Raw genomic sequence first — 20,447 nt, 5'->3', positions numbered from 1 at the left:
CCACGCATGGGGGTATAAAGTGGGAAAATTGAAAATCAGCAAGACACAAGCACCCCAAAGTTTAGGGCTGCTCTGTTGACAAGGACCTCCACTTCATTCCACCTTAAATATCCCAGGAAAGCGAAAAATGGATAAAAAAGTTGTGGTCCTTATGTACAATGGAATATCACTCAGCCATGAAATCAATGTCATAAGGCTAGTAGCAGCATGATGAGTGGATTTAGGTACGACGATTCTAAGTGAAATAAGTCAAACAGAAAAGGACACTTCTCATAAGGTGTCACTTATAGAGGGAATGTAAAAATCGTTACACTTGAACTGAATTGCAAAACAGAACAGAGTCACACATGCAGAAAACACACTATGGCTGCTTAACGGGAAAGGTGAGGTGGGGTGATACATAAAACAAGAGTTTCAAATTAGCTCAGATACCGTTCCATAAACCCAATATGTAATAGACAAGACCTACTCCCTGCTCAGAGAACTGGACTCAACACGCCCGATTCATCGCACAAGAATATATCTGACTAGTAATAATCTTAAAACCTATGTATTGATATCTCTCTGTGTGTGTGTCAAGTGGATGTAAAGCGGCATAAACACAGCCGTGAAAAGCAGCTAAACCCCATTATAAAAATAAATTACTTTTAAAAACCCATGAAACAAAGACAGGGAAAGAGAGAGAAATTCTTACACAATTCGTTCAGGGGCTGTGATGCAACCTGGATTGACCATATCTAGACCCACAGCTGGATGAGACATAAGGGTGGACACTCTTGGGGCTGAGAGGTTTGGTGAGGTTGGGTGAGCAAACGCAGACCCTTTAAAATAATACTGCGTGCTACCCATCGCATGGGTCCCAAATCTCCAGGTTCAAGGGCATCTTCCTACATCAAAAACATGCATGAGAAACACAGAAGATGGTACACCGTGTGATGGGGAAAGGTTTCTAAAACGCACCTCATTTCTCATCTCCTTGTGCTCGTGTTCGCCATTCCAGCCACTTTACTAGCAATCTCCCTACTTGGAGCATCAGCACCTTTAACCTCCTGTTCCGTACAGGTTGCAATTTGTCCTGAAGATTAACGGGAAAACGGGGAACCAATGAGAGACTAGCTCTTTGTGTTGGGACAGGCACAGGTCACTCTATTTTCCCATCAGGAAGAAGAATTAACCACAGGCTCAGCCTGCCCCCTGGAACCAGAACAGGGCCTGAAGCCATCCTGCGCTTTTGCGGCCAGCTCACAAAAAAGCGAGTTGTAAAATGGAGCTTCAGGGCACTGCAATTCACAAACCTGCAGAGTTATAAATGATAACTCTCGTCCACAAATATATTGAGGGAAGGCAAAGAAGAGGATTTGAAATCAAGGCAGAATTGCAGGAAACAGATTTCAGGAGGTAGATTCGAATCGCCTTTAAAGCATGTGAAAAGCAGCAAAACGTTGACAATGATGCCCTTGGCCAAAAAGGGCGTAGGCGTTTTTTCCTGAATATATTCAGGTAAAAACGCCTACGCCCTTGTTGGCCAACCAAGCAACCTGGAAAGGCAAATCAGCGCTACAAAGAAGTCTCGCTTCCCATCGGTCAAAAGGGCCATGCTGAAAAAAGTGTCAAAACCAGAAATGCAGGACAGGCCATGGAGAAATGGGAGCCTTGCTACACTGATGGGCGGGATGTAAATTGCCAACAGCCACTCTGGAGAAGGGTACGGTGTGTCCTGAAACATCTATAAAACACAGCTTAGAGAGCATAGGGCACTTCCACGCATGGGGGTATAAAGTGGGAAAATTGAAAATCAGGAAGACACAAGCACCCCAAAGTTTAGGGCTGCTCTGTTGACAAGGACCTCCACTTCATTCCACCTTAAATATCCCAGGAAAGCGAAAAATGGATAAAAAAGTTGTGGTCCTTATGTACAATGGAATATCACTCAGCCATGAAATCAATGTCATAAGGCTAGTAGCAGCATGATGAGTGGATTTAGGTACGACGATTCTAAGTGAAATAAGTCAAACAGAAAAGGACACTTCTCATAAGGTGTCACTTATAGAGGGAATGTAAAAATCGTTACACTTGAACTGAATTGCAAAACAGAACAGAGTCACACATGCAGAAAACACACTATGGCTGCTTAACGGGAAAGGTGAGGTGGGGTGATACATAAAACAAGAGTTTCAAATTAGCTCAGATACCGTTCCATAAACCCAATATGTAATAGACAAGACCTACTCCCTGCTCAGAGAACTGGACTCAACACGCCCGATTCATCGCACAAGAATATATCTGACTAGTAATAATCTTAAAACCTATGTATTGATATCTCTCTGTTTGTGTGTCAAGTGGATGTAAAGCGGCATAAACACAGCCGTGAAAAGCAGCTAAACCCCATTATAAAAATAAATTACTTTTAAAAACCCATGAAACAAAGACAGGGAAAGAGAGAGAAATTCTTACACAATTCGTTCAGGGGCTGTGATGCAACCTGGATTGACCATATCTAGACCCACAGCTGGATGAGACATAAGGGTGGACACTCTTGGGGCTGAGAGGTTTGGTGAGGTTGGGTGAGCAAACGCAGACCCTTTAAAATAATACTGCGTGCTACCCATCGCATGGGTCCCAAATCTCCAGGTTCAAGGGCATCTTCCTACATCAAAAACATGCATGAGAAACACAGAAGATGGTACACCGTGTGATGGGGAAAGGTTTCTAAAACGCACCTCATTTCTCATCTCCTTGTGCTCGTGTTCGCCATTCCAGCCACTTTACTAGCAATCTCCCTACTTGGAGCATCAGCACCTTTAACCTCCTGTTCCGTACAGGTTGCAATTTGTCCTGAAGATTAACGGGAAAACGGGGAACCAATGAGAGACTAGCTCTTTGTGTTGGGACAGGCACAGGTCACTCTATTTTCCCATCAGGAAGAAGAATTAACCACAGGCTCAGCCTGCCCCCTGGAACCAGAACAGGGCCTGAAGCCATCCTGCGCTTTTGCGGCCAGCTCACAAAAAAGCGAGTTGTAAAATGGAGCTTCAGGGCACTGCAATTCACAAACCTGCAGAGTTATAAATGATAACTCTCGTCCACAAATATATTGAGGGAAGGCAAAGAAGAGGATTTGAAATCAAGGCAGAATTGCAGGAAACAGATTTCAGGAGGTAGATTCGAATCGCCTTTAAAGCATGTGAAAAGCAGCAAAACGTTGACAATGATGCCCTTGGCCAAAAAGGGCGTAGGCGTTTTTTCCTGAATATATTCAGGTAAAAACGCCTACGCCCTTGTTGGCCAACCAAGCAACCTGGAAAGGCAAATCAGCGCTACAAAGAAGTCTCGCTTCCCATCGGTCAAAAGGGCCATGCTGAAAAAAGTGTCAAAACCAGAAATGCAGGACAGGCCATGGAGAAATGGGAGCCTTGCTACACTGATGGGCGGGATGTAAATTGCCAACAGCCACTCTGGAGAAGGGTACGGTGTGTCCTGAAACATCTATAAAACACAGCTTAGAGAGCATAGGGCACTTCCACGCATGGGGGTATAAAGTGGGAAAATTGAAAATCAGGAAGACACAAGCACCCCAAAGTTTAGGGCTGCTCTGTTGACAAGGACCTCCACTTCATTCCACCTTAAATATCCCAGGAAAGCGAAAAATGGATAAAAAAGTTGTGGTCCTTATGTACAATGGAATATCACTCAGCCATGAAATCAATGTCATAAGGCTAGTAGCAGCATGATGAGTGGATTTAGGTACGACGATTCTAAGTGAAATAAGTCACACAGAAAAGGACACTTCTCATAAGGTGTCACTTATAGAGGGAATGTAAAAATCGTTACACTTGAACTGAATTACAAAACAGAACAAAGTCACACATGCAGAAAACACACTATGGCTGCTTAACGGGAAAGGTGAGGTGGGGTGATACATAAAACAAGAGTTTCAAATTAGCTCAGATACCGTTCCATAAACCCAATATGTAATAGACAAGACCTACTCCTTGCTCAGAGAACTGGACTCAACACGCCCGATTCATCGCACAAGAATATATCTGACTAGTAATAATCTTAAAACCTATGTATTGATATCTCTCTGTTTGTGTGTCAAGTGGGTGTAAAGCGGCATAAACACAGCCGTGCAAAGCAGCTAAACCCCATTATAAAAATAAATTACTTTTAAAAACCCATGAAACAAAGACAGTGAAAGAGAGAGAAATTTTTACACAATTCGTTCAGTGGCTGTGATGCAACCTGGATTGACCATATCTAGACCCACAGCTGGATGAGACATAAGGGTGGACACTCTTGGGGCTGAGAGGTTTGGTGAGGTTGGGTGAGCAAACGCAGACCCTTTAAAATAATACTGCGTGCTACCCATCGCATGGGTCCCAAATCTCCAGGTTCAAGGGCATCTTCCTACATCAAAAACATGCATGAGAAACACAGAAGATGGTACACCGTGTGATGGGGAAAGGTTTCTAAAACGCACCTCATTTCTCATCTCCTTGTGCTCGTGTTCGCCATTCCAGCCACTTTAATAGCAATCTCCCTACTTGGAGCATCAGCACCTTTAACCTCCTGTTCCGTACAGGTTGCAATTTGTCCTGAGGATGAACGGGAAAACGGGGAACCAATGAGAGACTAGCTCTTTGTGTTGGGACAGGCACAGGTCACTCTATTTTCCCATCAGGAAGAAGAATTAACCACAGGCTCAGCCTGCCCCCCGGAACCAGAACAGGGCCTGAAGCCATCCTGCGCTTTTGCGGCCAGCTCACAAAAAAGCGAGTTGTAAAATGGAGCTTCAGGGCACTGCAATTCACAAACCTGCAGAGTTATAAATGATAACTCTCGTCCACAAATATATTGAGGGAAGGCAAAGAAGAGGATTTGAAATCAAGGCAGAATTGCAGGAAACAGATTTCAGGAGGTAGATTCGAATCGCCTTTCAAGCATGTGAAAAGCAGCAAAACGTTGACAATGATGCCCTTGGCCAAAAAGGGCGTAGGCGTTTTTTCCTGAATATATTCAGGTAAAAACGTCTACGCCCTTGTTGGCCAACCAAGCAACCTGGAAAGGCAAATCAGCGCTACAAAGAAGTCTCGCTTCCCATCGGTCAAAAGGGCCATGCTGAAAAAAGTGTCCAAACCAGAAATGCAGGACAGGCCTTGGAGAAATGGGAGCCTTGCGACACTGATGGGCGGGATGTAAATTGCCAACAGCCACTCTGGAGAAGGGTACGGTGTGTCCTGAAACATCTATAAAACACAGCTTAGAGAGCATAGGGCACTTCCACGCATGGGGGTATAAAGTGGGAAAATTGAAAATCAGGAAGACACAAGCACCCCAAAGTTTAGGGCTGCTCTGTTGACAAGGACCTCCACTTCATTCCACCTTAAGTATCCCAGGAAAGCGAAAAATGGATAAAAAAGTTGTGGTCCTTATGTACAATGGAATATCACTCAGCCATGAAATCAATGTCATAAGGCTAGTAGCAGCATGATGAGTGGATTTACGTACGACGATTCTAAGTGAAATAAGTCACACAGAAAAGGACACTTCTCATAAGGTGTCACTTATAGAGGGAATGTAAAAATCGTTACACTTGAACTGAATTACAAAACAGAACAAAGTCACACATGCAGAAAACACACTATGGCTGCTTAACGGGAAAGATGAGGTGGGGTGATACATAAAACAAGAGTTTCAAATTAGCTCAGATACCTTTCCATAAACCCAATATGTAATAGACAAGACCTACTCCCTGCTCAGAGAACTGGACTCAACACGCCCGATTCATCGCACAAGAATATATCTGACTAGTAATAATCTTAAAACCTACGTATTGATATCTCTCTGTTTGTGTGTCAGGTGGGTGTAAAGCGGCATAAACACAGCCGTGAAAAGCAGCTAAACCCCATTATAAAAATAAATTACTTTTAAAAACCCATGAAACAAAGACAGTGAAAGAGAGAGAAATTTTTACACAATTCGTTCAGTGGCTGTGATGCAACCTGGATTGACCATATCTAGACCCACAGCTGGATGAGACATAAGGGTGGACACTCTTGGGGCTTAGAGGTTTGGTGAGGTTGGGTGAGCAAACGCAGACCCTTTAAAATAATACTGCGTGCTACCCATCGCATGGGTCCCAAATCTCCAGGTTCAAGGGCATCTTCCTACATCAAAAACATGCATGAGAAACCCAGAAGATGGTACACCGTGTGATGGGGAAAGGTTTCTAAAACGCACCTCATTTCTCATCTCCTTGTGCTCGGGTTCGCCATTCCAGCCACTTTACTAGCAATCTCCCTACTTGGAGCATCAGCACCTTTAACCTCCTGTTCCGTACAGGTTGCAATTTGTCCTGAGGATGAACGGGAAGACGGGGAACCAATGAGAGACTAGCTCTTGGTGTTGGGACAGGCACAGGTCACTCTATTTTCCCATCAGGAAGAAGAATTAACCACAGGCTCAGCCTGCCCCCCGGAACCAGAACAGGGCCTGAAGCCATCCTGCGCTTTTGCGGCCAGTCCCAAAAAAGCGAGTTGTAAAATGGAGCTTCAGGGCACTGCAATTCACAAACCTGCAGAGTTATAAATGATAACTCTCGTCCACAAATATATTGAGGGAAGGCAAAGAAGAGGATTTGAAATCAAGGCAGAATTGCAGGAAACAGATTTCAGGAGGTAGATTCGAATCGCCTTTAAAGCACGTGAAAAGCAGCAAAACGTTGACAATGATGCCCTTGGCCAAAAAGGGCGTAGGCGTTTTTTCCTGAATATATTCAGGTAAAAACGCCTACGCCCTTGTTGGCCAACCAAGCAACCTGGAAAGGCAAATCAGCGCTACAAAGAAGTCTCGCTTCCCATCGGTCAAAAGGGCCATGCTGAAAAAAGTGTCAAAACCAGAAATGCAGGACAGGCCATGGAGAAATGGGAGCCTTGCTACACTGATGGGCGGGATGTAAATTGCCAACAGCCACTCTGGAGAAGGGTACGGTGTGTCCTGAAACATCTATAAAACACAGCTTAGAGAGCATAGGGCACTTCCACGCATGGGGGTATAAAGTGGGAAAATTGAAAATCAGCAAGACACAAGCACCCCAAAGTTTAGGGCTGCTCTGTTGACAAGGACCTCCACTTCATTCCACCTTAAATATCCCAGGAAAGCGAAAAATGGATAAAAAAGTTGTGGTCCTTATGTACAATGGAATATCACTCAGCCATGAAATCAATGTCATAAGGCTAGTAGCAGCATGATGAGTGGATTTAGGTACGACGATTCTAAGTGAAATAAGTCAAACAGAAAAGGACACTTCTCATAAGGTGTCACTTATAGAGGGAATGTAAAAATCGTTACACTTGAACTGAATTGCAAAACAGAACAGAGTCACACATGCAGAAAACACACTATGGCTGCTTAACGGGAAAGGTGAGGTGGGGTGATACATAAAACAAGAGTTTCAAATTAGCTCAGATACCGTTCCATAAACCCAATATGTAATAGACAAGACCTACTCCCTGCTCAGAGAACTGGACTCAACACGCCCGATTCATCGCACAAGAATATATCTGACTAGTAATAATCTTAAAACCTATGTATTGATATCTCTCTGTTTGTGTGTCAAGTGGATGTAAAGCGGCATAAACACAGCCGTGAAAAGCAGCTAAACCCCATTATAAAAATAAATTACTTTTAAAAACCCATGAAACAAAGACAGGGAAAGAGAGAGAAATTCTTACACAATTCGTTCAGGGGCTGTGATGCAACCTGGATTGACCATATCTAGACCCACAGCTGGATGAGACATAAGGGTGGACACTCTTGGGGCTGAGAGGTTTGGTGAGGTTGGGTGAGCAAACGCAGACCCTTTAAAATAATACTGCGTGCTACCCATCGCATGGGTCCCAAATCTCCAGGTTCAAGGGCATCTTCCTACATCAAAAACATGCATGAGAAACACAGAAGATGGTACACCGTGTGATGGGGAAAGGTTTCTAAAACGCACCTCATTTCTCATCTCCTTGTGCTCGTGTTCGCCATTCCAGCCACTTTACTAGCAATCTCCCTACTTGGAGCATCAGCACCTTTAACCTCCTGTTCCGTACAGGTTGCAATTTGTCCTGAAGATTAACGGGAAAACGGGGAACCAATGAGAGACTAGCTCTTTGTGTTGGGACAGGCACAGGTCACTCTATTTTCCCATCAGGAAGAAGAATTAACCACAGGCTCAGCCTGCCCCCTGGAACCAGAACAGGGCCTGAAGCCATCCTGCGCTTTTGCGGCCAGCTCACAAAAAAGCGAGTTGTAAAATGGAGCTTCAGGGCACTGCAATTCACAAACCTGCAGAGTTATAAATGATAACTCTCGTCCACAAATATATTGAGGGAAGGCAAAGAAGAGGATTTGAAATCAAGGCAGAATTGCAGGAAACAGATTTCAGGAGGTAGATTCGAATCGCCTTTAAAGCATGTGAAAAGCAGCAAAACGTTGACAATGATGCCCTTGGCCAAAAAGGGCGTAGGCGTTTTTTCCTGAATATATTCAGGTAAAAACGCCTACGCCCTTGTTGGCCAACCAAGCAACCTGGAAAGGCAAATCAGCGCTACAAAGAAGTCTCGCTTCCCATCGGTCAAAAGGGCCATGCTGAAAAAAGTGTCAAAACCAGAAATGCAGGACAGGCCATGGAGAAATGGGAGCCTTGCTACACTGATGGGCGGGATGTAAATTGCCAACAGCCACTCTGGAGAAGGGTACGGTGTGTCCTGAAACATCTATAAAACACAGCTTAGAGAGCATAGGGCACTTCCACGCATGGGGGTATAAAGTGGGAAAATTGAAAATCAGGAAGACACAAGCACCCCAAAGTTTAGGGCTGCTCTGTTGACAAGGACCTCCACTTCATTCCACCTTAAATATCCCAGGAAAGCGAAAAATGGATAAAAAAGTTGTGGTCCTTATGTACAATGGAATATCACTCAGCCATGAAATCAATGTCATAAGGCTAGTAGCAGCATGATGAGTGGATTTAGGTACGACGATTCTAAGTGAAATAAGTCACACAGAAAAGGACACTTCTCATAAGGTGTCACTTATAGAGGGAATGTAAAAATCGTTACACTTGAACTGAATTACAAAACAGAACAAAGTCACACATGCAGAAAACACACTATGGCTGCTTAACGGGAAAGGTGAGGTGGGGTGATACATAAAACAAGAGTTTCAAATTAGCTCAGATACCGTTCCATAAACCCAATATGTAATAGACAAGACCTACTCCTTGCTCAGAGAACTGGACTCAACACGCCCGATTCATCGCACAAGAATATATCTGACTAGTAATAATCTTAAAACCTATGTATTGATATCTCTCTGTTTGTGTGTCAAGTGGGTGTAAAGCGGCATAAACACAGCCGTGCAAAGCAGCTAAACCCCATTATAAAAATAAATTACTTTTAAAAACCCATGAAACAAAGACAGTGAAAGAGAGAGAAATTTTTACACAATTCGTTCAGTGGCTGTGATGCAACCTGGATTGACCATATCTAGACCCACAGCTGGATGAGACATAAGGGTGGACACTCTTGGGGCTGAGAGGTTTGGTGAGGTTGGGTGAGCAAACACAGACCCTTTAAAGTAATACTGCGTGCTACCCATCGCATGGGTCCCAAATCTCCAGGTTCAAGGGCATCTTCCTACATCAAAAACATGCATGAGAAACCCAGAAGATGGTACACCGTGTGATGGGGAAAGGTTTCTAAAACGCACCTCATTTCTCATCTCCTTGTGCTCGGGTTCACCGTTCCAGCCACTTTACTAGCAATCTCCCTACTTGGAGCATCAGCACCTTTAACCTCCTGTTCCGTACAGGTTGCAATTTGTCCTGAGGATGAACGGGAAGACGGGGAACCAATGAGAGACTAGCTCTTGGTGTTGGGACAGGCACAGGTCACTCTATTTTCCCATCAGGAAGAAGAATTAACCACAGGCTCAGCCTGCCCCCCGGAACCAGAACAGGGCCTGAAGCCATCCTGCGCTTTTGCGGCCAGTCCCAAAAAAGCGAGTTGTAAAATGGAGCTTCAGGGCACTGCAATTCACAAACCTGCAGAGTTATAAATGATAACTCTCGTCCACAAATATATTGAGGGAAGGCAAAGAAGAGGATTTGAAATCAAGGCAGAATTGCAGGAAACAGATTTCAGGAGGTAGATTCGAAACGCCTTTAAAGCACGTGAAAAGCAGCAAAACGTTGACAATGATGCCCTTGGCCAAAAAGGGCGTAGGCGTTTTTTCCTGAATATATTCAGGTAAAAACGCCTACGCCCTTGTTGGCCAACCAAGCAACCTGGAAAGGCAAATCAGCGCTACAAAGAAGTCTCGCTTCCCATCGGTCAAAAGGGCCATGCTGAAAAAAGTGTCAAAACCAGAAATGCAGGACAGGCCATGGAGAAATGGGAGCCTTGCTACACTGATGGGCGGGATGTAAATTGCCAACAGCCACTCTGGAGAAGGGTACGGTGTGTCCTGAAACATCTATAAAACACAGCTTAGAGAGCATAGGGCACTACCACGCATGGGGGTATAAAGTGGGAAAATTGAAAATCAGCAAGACACAAGCACCCCAAAGTTTAGGGCTGCTCTGTTGACAAGGACCTCCACTTCATTCCACCTTAAATATCCCAGGAAAGCGAAAAATGGATAAAAAAGTTGTGGTCCTTATGTACAATGGAATATCACTCAGCCATGAAATCAATGTCATAAGGCTAGTAGCAGCATGATGAGTGGATTTAGGTACGACGATTCTAAGTGAAATAAGTCAAACAGAAAAGGACACTTCTCATAAGGTGTCACTTATAGAGGGAATGTAAAAATCGTTACACTTGAACTGAATTGCAAAACAGAACAGAGTCACACATGCAGAAAACACACTATGGCTGCTTAACGGGAAAGGTGAGGTGGGGTGATACATAAAACAAGAGTTTCAAATTAGCTCAGATACCGTTCCATAAACCCAATATGTAATAGACAAGACCTACTCCCTGCTCAGAGAACTGGACTCAACACGCCCGATTCATCGCACAAGAATATATCTGACTAGTAATAATCTTAAAACCTATGTATTGATATCTCTCTGTTTGTGTGTCAAGTGGATGTAAAGCGGCATAAACACAGCCGTGAAAAGCAGCTAAACCCCATTATAAAAATAAATTACTTTTAAAAACCCATGAAACAAAGACAGGGAAAGAGAGAGAAATTCTTACACAATTCGTTCAGGGGCTGTGATGCAACCTGGATTGACCATATCTAGACCCACAGCTGGATGAGACATAAGGGTGGACACTCTTGGGGCTGAGAGGTTTGGTGAGGTTGGGTGAGCAAACGCAGACCCTTTAAAATAATACTGCGTGCTACCCATCGCATGGGTCCCAAATCTCCAGGTTCAAGGGCATCTTCCTACATCAAAAACATGCATGAGAAACACAGAAGATGGTACACCGTGTGATGGGGAAAGGTTTCTAAAACGCACCTCATTTCTCATCTCCTTGTGCTCGTGTTCGCCATTCCAGCCACTTTACTAGCAATCTCCCTACTTGGAGCATCAGCACCTTTAACCTCCTGTTCCGTACAGGTTGCAATTTGTCCTGAAGATTAACGGGAAAACGGGGAACCAATGAGAGACTAGCTCTTTGTGTTGGGACAGGCACAGGTCACTCTATTTTCCCATCAGGAAGAAGAATTAACCACAGGCTCAGCCTGCCCCCTGGAACCAGAACAGGGCCTGAAGCCATCCTGCGCTTTTGCGGCCAGCTCACAAAAAAGCGAGTTGTAAAATGGAGCTTCAGGGCACTGCAATTCACAAACCTGCAGAGTTATAAATGATAACTCTCGTCCACAAATATATTGAGGGAAGGCAAAGAAGAGGATTTGAAATCAAGGCAGAATTGCAGGAAACAGATTTCAGGAGGTAGATTCGAATCGCCTTTAAAGCATGTGAAAAGCAGCAAAACGTTGAAAATGATGCCCTTGGCCAAAAAGGGCGTAGGCGTTTTTTCCTGAATATATTCAGGTAAAAACGCCTACGCCCTTGTTGGCCAACCAAGCAACCTGGAAAGGCAAATCAGCGCTACAAAGAAGTCTCGCTTCCCATCGGTCAAAAGGGCCATGCTGAAAAAAGTGTCCAAACCAGAAATGCAGGACAGGCCTTGGAGAAATGGGAGCCTTGCGACACTGATGGGCGGGATGTAAATTGCCAACAGCCACTCTGGAGAAGGGTACGGTGTGTCCTGAAACATCTATAAAACACAGCTTAGAGAGCATAGGGCACTTCCACGCATGGGGGTATAAAGTGGGAAAATTGAAAATCAGGAAGACACAAGCACCCCAAAGTTTAGGGCTGCTCTGTTGACAAGGACCTCCACTTCATTCCACCTTAAGTATCCCAGGAAAGCGAAAAATGGATAAAAAAGTTGTGGTCCTTATGTACAATGGAATATCACTCAGCCATGAAATCAATGTCATAAGGCTAGTAGCAGCATGATGAGTGGATTTACGTACGACGATTCTAAGTGAAATAAGTCACACAGAAAAGGACACTTCTCATAAGGTGTCACTTATAGAGGGAATGTAAAAATCGTTACACTTGAACTGAATTACAAAACAGAACAAAGTCACACATGCAGAAAACACACTATGGCTGCTTAACGGGAAAGATGAGGTGGGGTGATACATAAAACAAGAGTTTCAAATTAGCTCAGATACCTTTCCATAAACCCAATATGTAATAGACAAGACCTACTCCCTGCTCAGAGAACTGGACTCAACACGCCCGATTCATCGCACAAGAATATATCTGACTAGTAATAATCTTAAAACCTATGTATTGATATCTCTCTGTTTGTGTGTCAAGTGGGTGTAAAGCGGCATAAACACAGCCGTGAAAAGCAGCTAAACCCCATTATAAAAATAAATTACTTTTAAAAACCCATGAAACAAAGACAGTGAAAGAGAGAGAAATTTTTACACAATTCGTTCAGTGGCTGTGATGCAACCTGGATTGACCATATCTAGACCCACAGCTGGATGAGACATAAGGGTGGACACTCTTGGGGCTTAGAGGTTTGGTGAGGTTGGGTGAGCAAACGCAGACCCTTTAAAATAATACTGCGTGCTACCCATCGCATGGGTCCCAAATCTCCAGGTTCAAGGGCATCTTCCTACATCAAAAACATGCATGAGAAACCCAGAAGATGGTACACCGTGTGATGGGGAAAGGTTTCTAAAACGCACCTCATTTCTCATCTCCTTGTGCTCGGGTTCGCCATTCCAGCCACTTTACTAGCAATCTCCCTACTTGGAGCATCAGCACCTTTAACCTCCTGTTCCGTACAGGTTGCAATTTGTCCTGAGAATGAACGGGAAGACGGGGAACCAATGAGAGACTAGCTCTTTGTGTTGGGACAGGCACAGGTCACTCTATTTTCCCATCAGGAAGAAGAATTAACCACAGGCTCAGCCTGCCCCCCGGAACCAGAACAGGGCCTGAAGCCATCCTGCGCTTTTGCGGCCAGTCCCAAAAAAGCGAGTTGTAAAATGGAGCTTCAGGGCACTGCAATTCACAAACCTGCAGAGTTATAAATGATAACTCTCGTCCACAAATATATTGAGGGAAGGCAAAGAAGAGGATTTGAAATCAAGGCAGAATTGCAGGAAACAGATTTCAGGAGGTAGATTCGAATCGCCTTTAAAGCACGTGAAAAGCAGAAAACGTTGACAATGATGCCCTTGGCCAAAAAGGGCGTAGGCGTTTTTTCCTGAATATATTCAGGAAAAAACGCATACGCCCTTTTTGGCCAACCAAGCAACCTGGAAAGGCAAATCAGCGCTACAAAGAAGTCTCGCTTCACATCGGTCAAAAGGGCCATGCTGAAAAAGTGTCAAAAACAGAAATGCAGGACAGGCCATGGAGAAATGGGAGCCTTGCTACACTGATGGGCGGGATGTAAATTGCCAACAGCCACTCTGGAGAAGGGTACGGTGTGTCCTGAAACATCTATAAAACACAGCTTAGAGAGCATAGGGCACTTCCACGCATGGGGGTATAAAGTGGGAAAATTGAAAATCAGGAAGACACAAGCACCCCAAAGTTTAGGGCTGCTCTGTTGACAAGGACCTCCACTTCATTCCACCTTAAATATCCCAGGAAAGCGAAAAATGGATAAAAAAGTTGTGGTCCTTATGTACAATGGAATATCACTCAGCCATGAAATCAATGTCATAAGGCTAGTAGCAGCATGATGAGTGGATTTAGGTACGACGATTCTAAGTGAAATAAGTCACACAGAAAAGGACACTTCTCATAAGGTGTCACTTATAGAGGGAATGTAAAAATCGTTACACTTGAACTGAATTACAAAACAGAACAAAGTCACACATGCAGAAAACACACTATGGCTGCTTAACGGGAAAGATGAGGTGGGGTGATACATAAAACAAGAGTTTCAAATTAGCTCAGATACCGTTCCATAAACCCAATATGTAATAGACAAGACCTACTCCCTGCTCAGAGAACTGGACTCAACACGCCCGATTCATCGCACAAGAATATATCTGACTAGTAATAATCTTAAAACCTATGTATTGATATCTCTCTGTTTTTGTGTCAAGTGGGTGTAAAGCGGCATAAACACAGCCGTGAAAAGCAGCTAAACCCCATTATAAAAATAAATTACTTTTAAAAACCCATGAAACAAAGACAGTGAAAGAGAGAGAAATTTTTACACAATTCGTTCAGTGGCTGTGATGCAACCTGGATTGACCATATCTAGACCCACAGCTGGATGAGACATAAGGGTGGACACTCTTGGGGCTTAGAGGTTTGGTGAGGTTGGGTGAGCAAACGCAGACCCTTTAAAATAATACTGCGTGCTACCCATCGCATGGGTCCCAAATCTCCAGGTTCAAGGGCATCTTCCTACATCAAAAACATGCATGAGAAACCCAGAAGATGGTACACCTTGTGATGGGGAAAGGTTTCTAAAACGCACCTCATTTCTCATCTCCTTGTGCTCGGGTTCGCCATTCCAGCCACTTTACTAGCAATCTCCCTACTTGGAGCATCAGCACCTTTAACCTCCTGTTCCGTACAGGTTGCAATTTGTCCTGAGGATGAACGGGAAGACGGGGAACCAATGAGAGACTAGCTCTTGGTGTTGGGACAGGCACAGGTCACTCTATTTTCCCATCAGGAAGAAGAATTAACCACAGGCTCAGCCTGCCCTCCGGAACCAGAACAGGGCCTGAAGCCATCCTGCGCTTTTGCGGCCAGTCCCAAAAAAGCGAGTTGTAAAATGGAGCTTCAGGGCACTGCAATTCACAAACCTGGAGAGTTAAAAATGATAACTCTCGTCCACAAATATATTGAGGGAAGGCAAAGAAGAGGATTTGAAATCAAGGCAGAATTGCAGGAAACAGATTTCAGGAGGTAGATTCGAATCGCCTTTAAAGCACGTGAAAAGCAGCAAAACGTTGACAATGATGCCCTTGGCCAAAAAGGGCGTAGGCGTTTTTTCCTGAATATATTCAGGAAAAAACGCCTACGCCCTTGTTGGCCAACCAAGCAACCTGGAAAGGCAAATCAGCGCTACAAAGAAGTCTCGCTTCCCATCGGTCAAAAGGGCCATGCTGAAAAAAGTGTCAAAACCAGAAATGCAGGACAGGCCATGGAGAAATGGGAGCATTGCTACACTGATGGGCGGGATGTAAATTGCCAAAAGCCACTCTGGAGAAGGGTACGGTGTGTCCTGAAACATCTATAAAACACAGCTTAGAGAGCATAGGGCACTTCCACGCATGGGGGTATAAAGTGGGAAAATTGAAAATCAGCAAGACACAAGCACCCCAAAGTTTAGGGCTGCTCTGTTGACAAGGACCTCCACTTCATTCCACCTTAAGTATCCCAGGAAAGCGAAAAATGGATAAAAAAGTTGTGGTCCTTATGTACAATGGAATATCACTCAGCCATGAAATCAATGTCATAAGGCTAGTAGCAGCATGATGAGTGGATTTAGGTACGACGATTCTAAGTGAAATAAGTCACACAGAAAAGGACACTTCTCATAAGGTGTCACTTATAGAGGGAATGTAAAAATCGTTACACTTGAACTGAATTACAAAACAGAACAGAGTCACACATGCAGAAAACACACTATGGCTGCTTAACGGGAAAGGTGAGGTGGGGTGATACATAAAACAAGAGTTTCAAATTAGCTCAGATACCGTTCCATAAACCCAATATGTAATAGACAAGACCTACTCCCTGCTCAGAGAACTGGACTCAACACGCCCGATTCATCGCACAAGAATATATCTGACTAGTAATAATCTTAAAACCTATGTATTGATATCTCTCTGTTTGTGTGTCAAGTGGGTGTAAAGCGGCATAAACACAGCCGTGAAAAGCAGCTAAACCCCATTATAAAACTAAATTACTTTTAAAAACCCATGAAACAAAGACAGTGAAAGAGAGAGAAATTTTTACACAATTCGTTCAGGGGCTGTGATGCAACCTGGATTGACCATATCTAGACCCACAGCTGGATGAGACATAAGGGTGGACACTCTTGGGGCTGAGAGGTTTGGTGAGGTTGGGTGAGCAAACGCAGACCCTTTAAAGTAATACTGTGTGCTACCCATCGCATGGGTCCCAAATCTCCAGGTTCAAGGGCATCTTCCTACATCAAAAACATGCATGAGAAACCCAGAAGATGGTACACCGTGTGATGGGGAAAGGTTTCTAAAACGCACCTTATTTCTCATCTCCTTGTGCTCGGGTTCGCCATTCCAGCCACTTTACTAGCAATCTCCCTACTTGGAGCATCAGCACCTTTAACCTCCTGTTCCGTACAGGTTGCAATTTGTCCTGAGGATGAACGGGAAGACGGGGAACCAATGAGAGACTAGCTCTTGGTGTTGGGACAGGCACAAGTCACTCTATTTTCCCATCAGGAAGAAGAATTAACCACAGGCTCAGCCTGCCCCCCGGAACCAGAACAGGGCCTGAAGCCATCCTGCGCTTTTGCGGCCAGTCCCAAAAAAGCGAGTTGTAAAATGGAGCTTCAGGGCACTGCAATTCACAAACCTGCCGAGTTATAAATGATAACTCTCGTCCACAAATATATTGAGGGAAGGCAAAGAAGAGGATTTGAAATCAAGGCAGAATTGCAGGAAACAGATTTCAGGAGGTAGATTCGAATCGCCTTTAAAGCACGTGAAAAGCAGCAAAACGTTGACAATGATGCCCTTGGCCATAAAGGGCGTAGACGTTTTTTCCTGAATATATTCAGGAAAAAACGCCTATGCCCTTTTTGGCCAACCAAGGAACCTGGAAAGGCAAATCAGCGCTACAAAGAAGTCTCGCTTCCCATCGGTCAAAAGGGCCATGCTGAAAAAAGTGTCAAAACCAGAAATGCAGGACAGGCCATGGAGAAATGGGAGCCTTGCTACACTGATGGGCGGGATGTAAATTGCCAACAGCCACTCTGGAGAAGGGTACGGTGTGTCCTGAAACATCTATAAAACACAGCTTAGAGAGCATAGGGCACTTCCACGCATGGGGGTATAAAGTGGGAAAATTGAAAATCAGGAAGACACAAGCACCCCAAAGTTTAGGGCTGCTCTGTTGACAAGGACCTCCACTTCATTCCACCTTAAGTATCCCAGGAAAGCGAAAAATGGATAAAAAAGTTGTGGTCCTTATGTACAATGGAATATCACTCAGCCATGAAATCAATGTCATAAGGCTAGTAGCGGCATGATGAGTGGATTTAGGTACGACGATTCTAAGTGAAATAAGTCACACAGAAAAGGACACTTCTCATAAGGTGTCACTTATAGAGGGAATGTAAAAATCGTTACACTTGAACTGAATTACAAAACAGAACAGAGTCACACATGCAGAAAACACACTATGGCTGCTTAACGGGAAAGGTGAGGTGGGGAGATACATAAAACAAGAGTTTCAAATTAGCTCAGATACCGTTCCATAAACCCAATATGTAATAGACAAGACCTACTCCCTGCTCAGAGAACTGGACTCAACACGCCCGTTTCATCGCACAAGAATATATCTGACTAGTAATAATCTTAAAACCTATGTATTGATATCTCTCTGTTTGTGTGTCAAGTGGGTGTAAAGCGGCATAAACACAGCCGTGAAAAGCAGCTAAACCCCATTATAAAAATAAATTACTTTTAAAAACCCATGAAACAAAGACAGTGAAAGAGAGAGAAATTTTTACACAATTCGTTCAGGGGCTGTGATGCAACCTGGATTGACCATATCTAGACCCACAGCTGGATGAGACATAAGGGTGGACACTCTTGGGGCTGAGAGGTTTGGTGAGGTTGGGTGAGCAAACGCAGACCCTTTAAAGTAATACTGCGTGCTACCCATCGCATGGGTCCCAAATCTCCAGGTTCAAGGGCATCTTCCTACATCAAAAACATGCATGAGAAACCCAGAAGATGGTACACCGTGTGATGGGGAAAGGTTTCTAAAACGCACCTCATTTCTCATCTCCTTGTGCTCGGGTTCGCCATTCCAGCCACTTTACTAGCAATCTCCCTACTTGGAGCATCAGCACCTTTAACCTCCTGTTCCGTACAGGTTGCAATTTGTCCTGAGGATGAACGGGAAGACGGGGAACCAATGAGAGACTAGCTCTTGGTGTTGGGACAGGCACAAGTCACTCTATTTTCCCATCAGGAAGAAGAATTAACCACAGGCTCAGCCTGCCCCCCGGAACCAGAACAGGGCCTGAAGCCATCCTGCGCTTTTGCGGCCAGTCCCAAAAAAGCGAGTTGTAAAATGGAGCTTCAGGGCACTGCAATTCACAAACCTGCAGAGTAATAAATGATAACTCTCGTCCACAAATATATTGAGGGAAGGCAAAGAAGAGGATTTGAAATCAAGGCAGAATTGCAGGAAACAGATTTCAAGAGGTAGATTCGAATCGCCTTTAAAGCACGTGAAAAGCAGCAAAACGTTGACAATGATGCCCTTGGCCATAAAGGGCGTAGGCGTTTTTTCCTGAATATATTCAGGAAAAAACGCCTATGCCCTTGTTGGCCAACCAAGCAACCTGGAAAGGCAAATCAGCGCTACAAAGAAGTCTCGCTTCCCATCGGTCAAAAGGGCCATGCTGAAAAAAGTGTCAAAACCAGAAATGCAGGACAGGCCATGGAGAAATGGGAGCCTTGCTACACTGATGGGCGGGATGTAAATTGCCAACAGCCACTCTGGAGAAGGGTACGGTGTGTCCTGAAACATCTATAAAACACAGCTTAGAGAGCATAGGGCACTTCCACGCATGGGGGTATAAAGTGGGAAAATTGAAAATCAGCAAGACACAAGCACCCCAAAGTTTAGGGCTGCTCTGTTGACAAGGACCTCCACTTCATTCCACCTTAAGTATCCCAGGAAAGCGAAAAATGGATAAAAAAGTTGTGGTCCTTATGTACAATGGAATATCACACAGCCATGAAATCAATGTCATAAGGCTAGTAGCGGCATGATGAGTGGATTTAGGTACGACGATTCTAAGTGAAATAAGTCACACAGAAAAGGACACTTCTCATAAGGTGTCACTTATAGAGGGAATGTAAAAATCGTTACACTTGAACTGAATTACAAAACAGAACAATGTCACACATGCAGAAAACACACTATGGCTGCTTAACGGGAAAGGTGAGGTGGGGTGATACATAAAACAAGAGTTTCAAATTAGCTCAGATACCGTTCCATAAACCCAATATGTAATAGACAAGACCTACTCCCTGCTCAGAGAACTGGACTCAACACGCCCGATTCATCGCACAAGAATATATCTGACTAGTAATAATCTTAAAACCTATGTATTGATATCTCTCTGTTTGTGTTTCAAGTGGGTGTAAAGCGGCATAAACACAGCCGTGAAAAGCAGCTAAACCCCATTATAAAAATAAATTACTTTTAAAAACCCATGAAACAAAGACAGTGAAAGAGAGAGAAATTTTTACACAATTCGTTCAGGGGCTGTGATGCAACCTGGATTGACCATATCTAGACCCACAGCTGGATGAGACATAAGGGTGGACACTCTTGGGGCTGAGAGGTTTGGTGAGGTTGGGTGAGCAAACGCAGACCCTTTAAAGTAATACTGCGTGCTACCCATCGCATGGGTCCCAAATCTCCAGGTTCAAGGGCATCTTCCTACATCAAAAACATGCATGAGAAACCCAGAAGATGGTACACCGTGTGATGGGGAAAGGTTTCTAAAACGCACCTCATTTCTCATCTCCTTGTGCTCGGGTTCGCCATTCCAGCCACTTTACTAGCAATCTCCCTACTTGGAGCATCAGCACCTTTAACCTCCTGTTCCGTACAGGTTGCAATTTGTCCTGAGGATGAACGGGAAGAC

The 20,447-nt window shown here is 44.2% G+C and overlaps 1 long non-coding RNA gene across 1 annotated transcript in view; it reads right to left on the bottom strand.

Moving 5' to 3' along the window:
• The window catches only part of LOC309653599, a 102,187-nt gene extending 83,199 nt beyond the window's left edge, over window positions 1-18,988 (bottom strand). The window contains exon 1 of the long non-coding RNA XR_014259264.1: window positions 18,888-18,988. This is a non-coding gene — a long non-coding RNA (uncharacterized lncRNA). The remainder of the gene's footprint in view (window positions 1-18,887) is intronic.
• Window positions 18,989-20,447: the final 1,459 nt, after the last annotated feature.

This window comes from Balaenoptera physalus (assembly GCF_965194825.1).
Source record: "Balaenoptera physalus genome assembly, contig: HAP1_SCAFFOLD_653, whole genome shotgun sequence".
Lineage (NCBI taxonomy): Eukaryota > Metazoa > Chordata > Mammalia > Artiodactyla > Balaenopteridae > Balaenoptera > Balaenoptera physalus.
The sequence above is the reverse complement of the archived record's forward strand: the minus strand, read 5'-3'. Positions and strand labels throughout refer to the sequence as shown.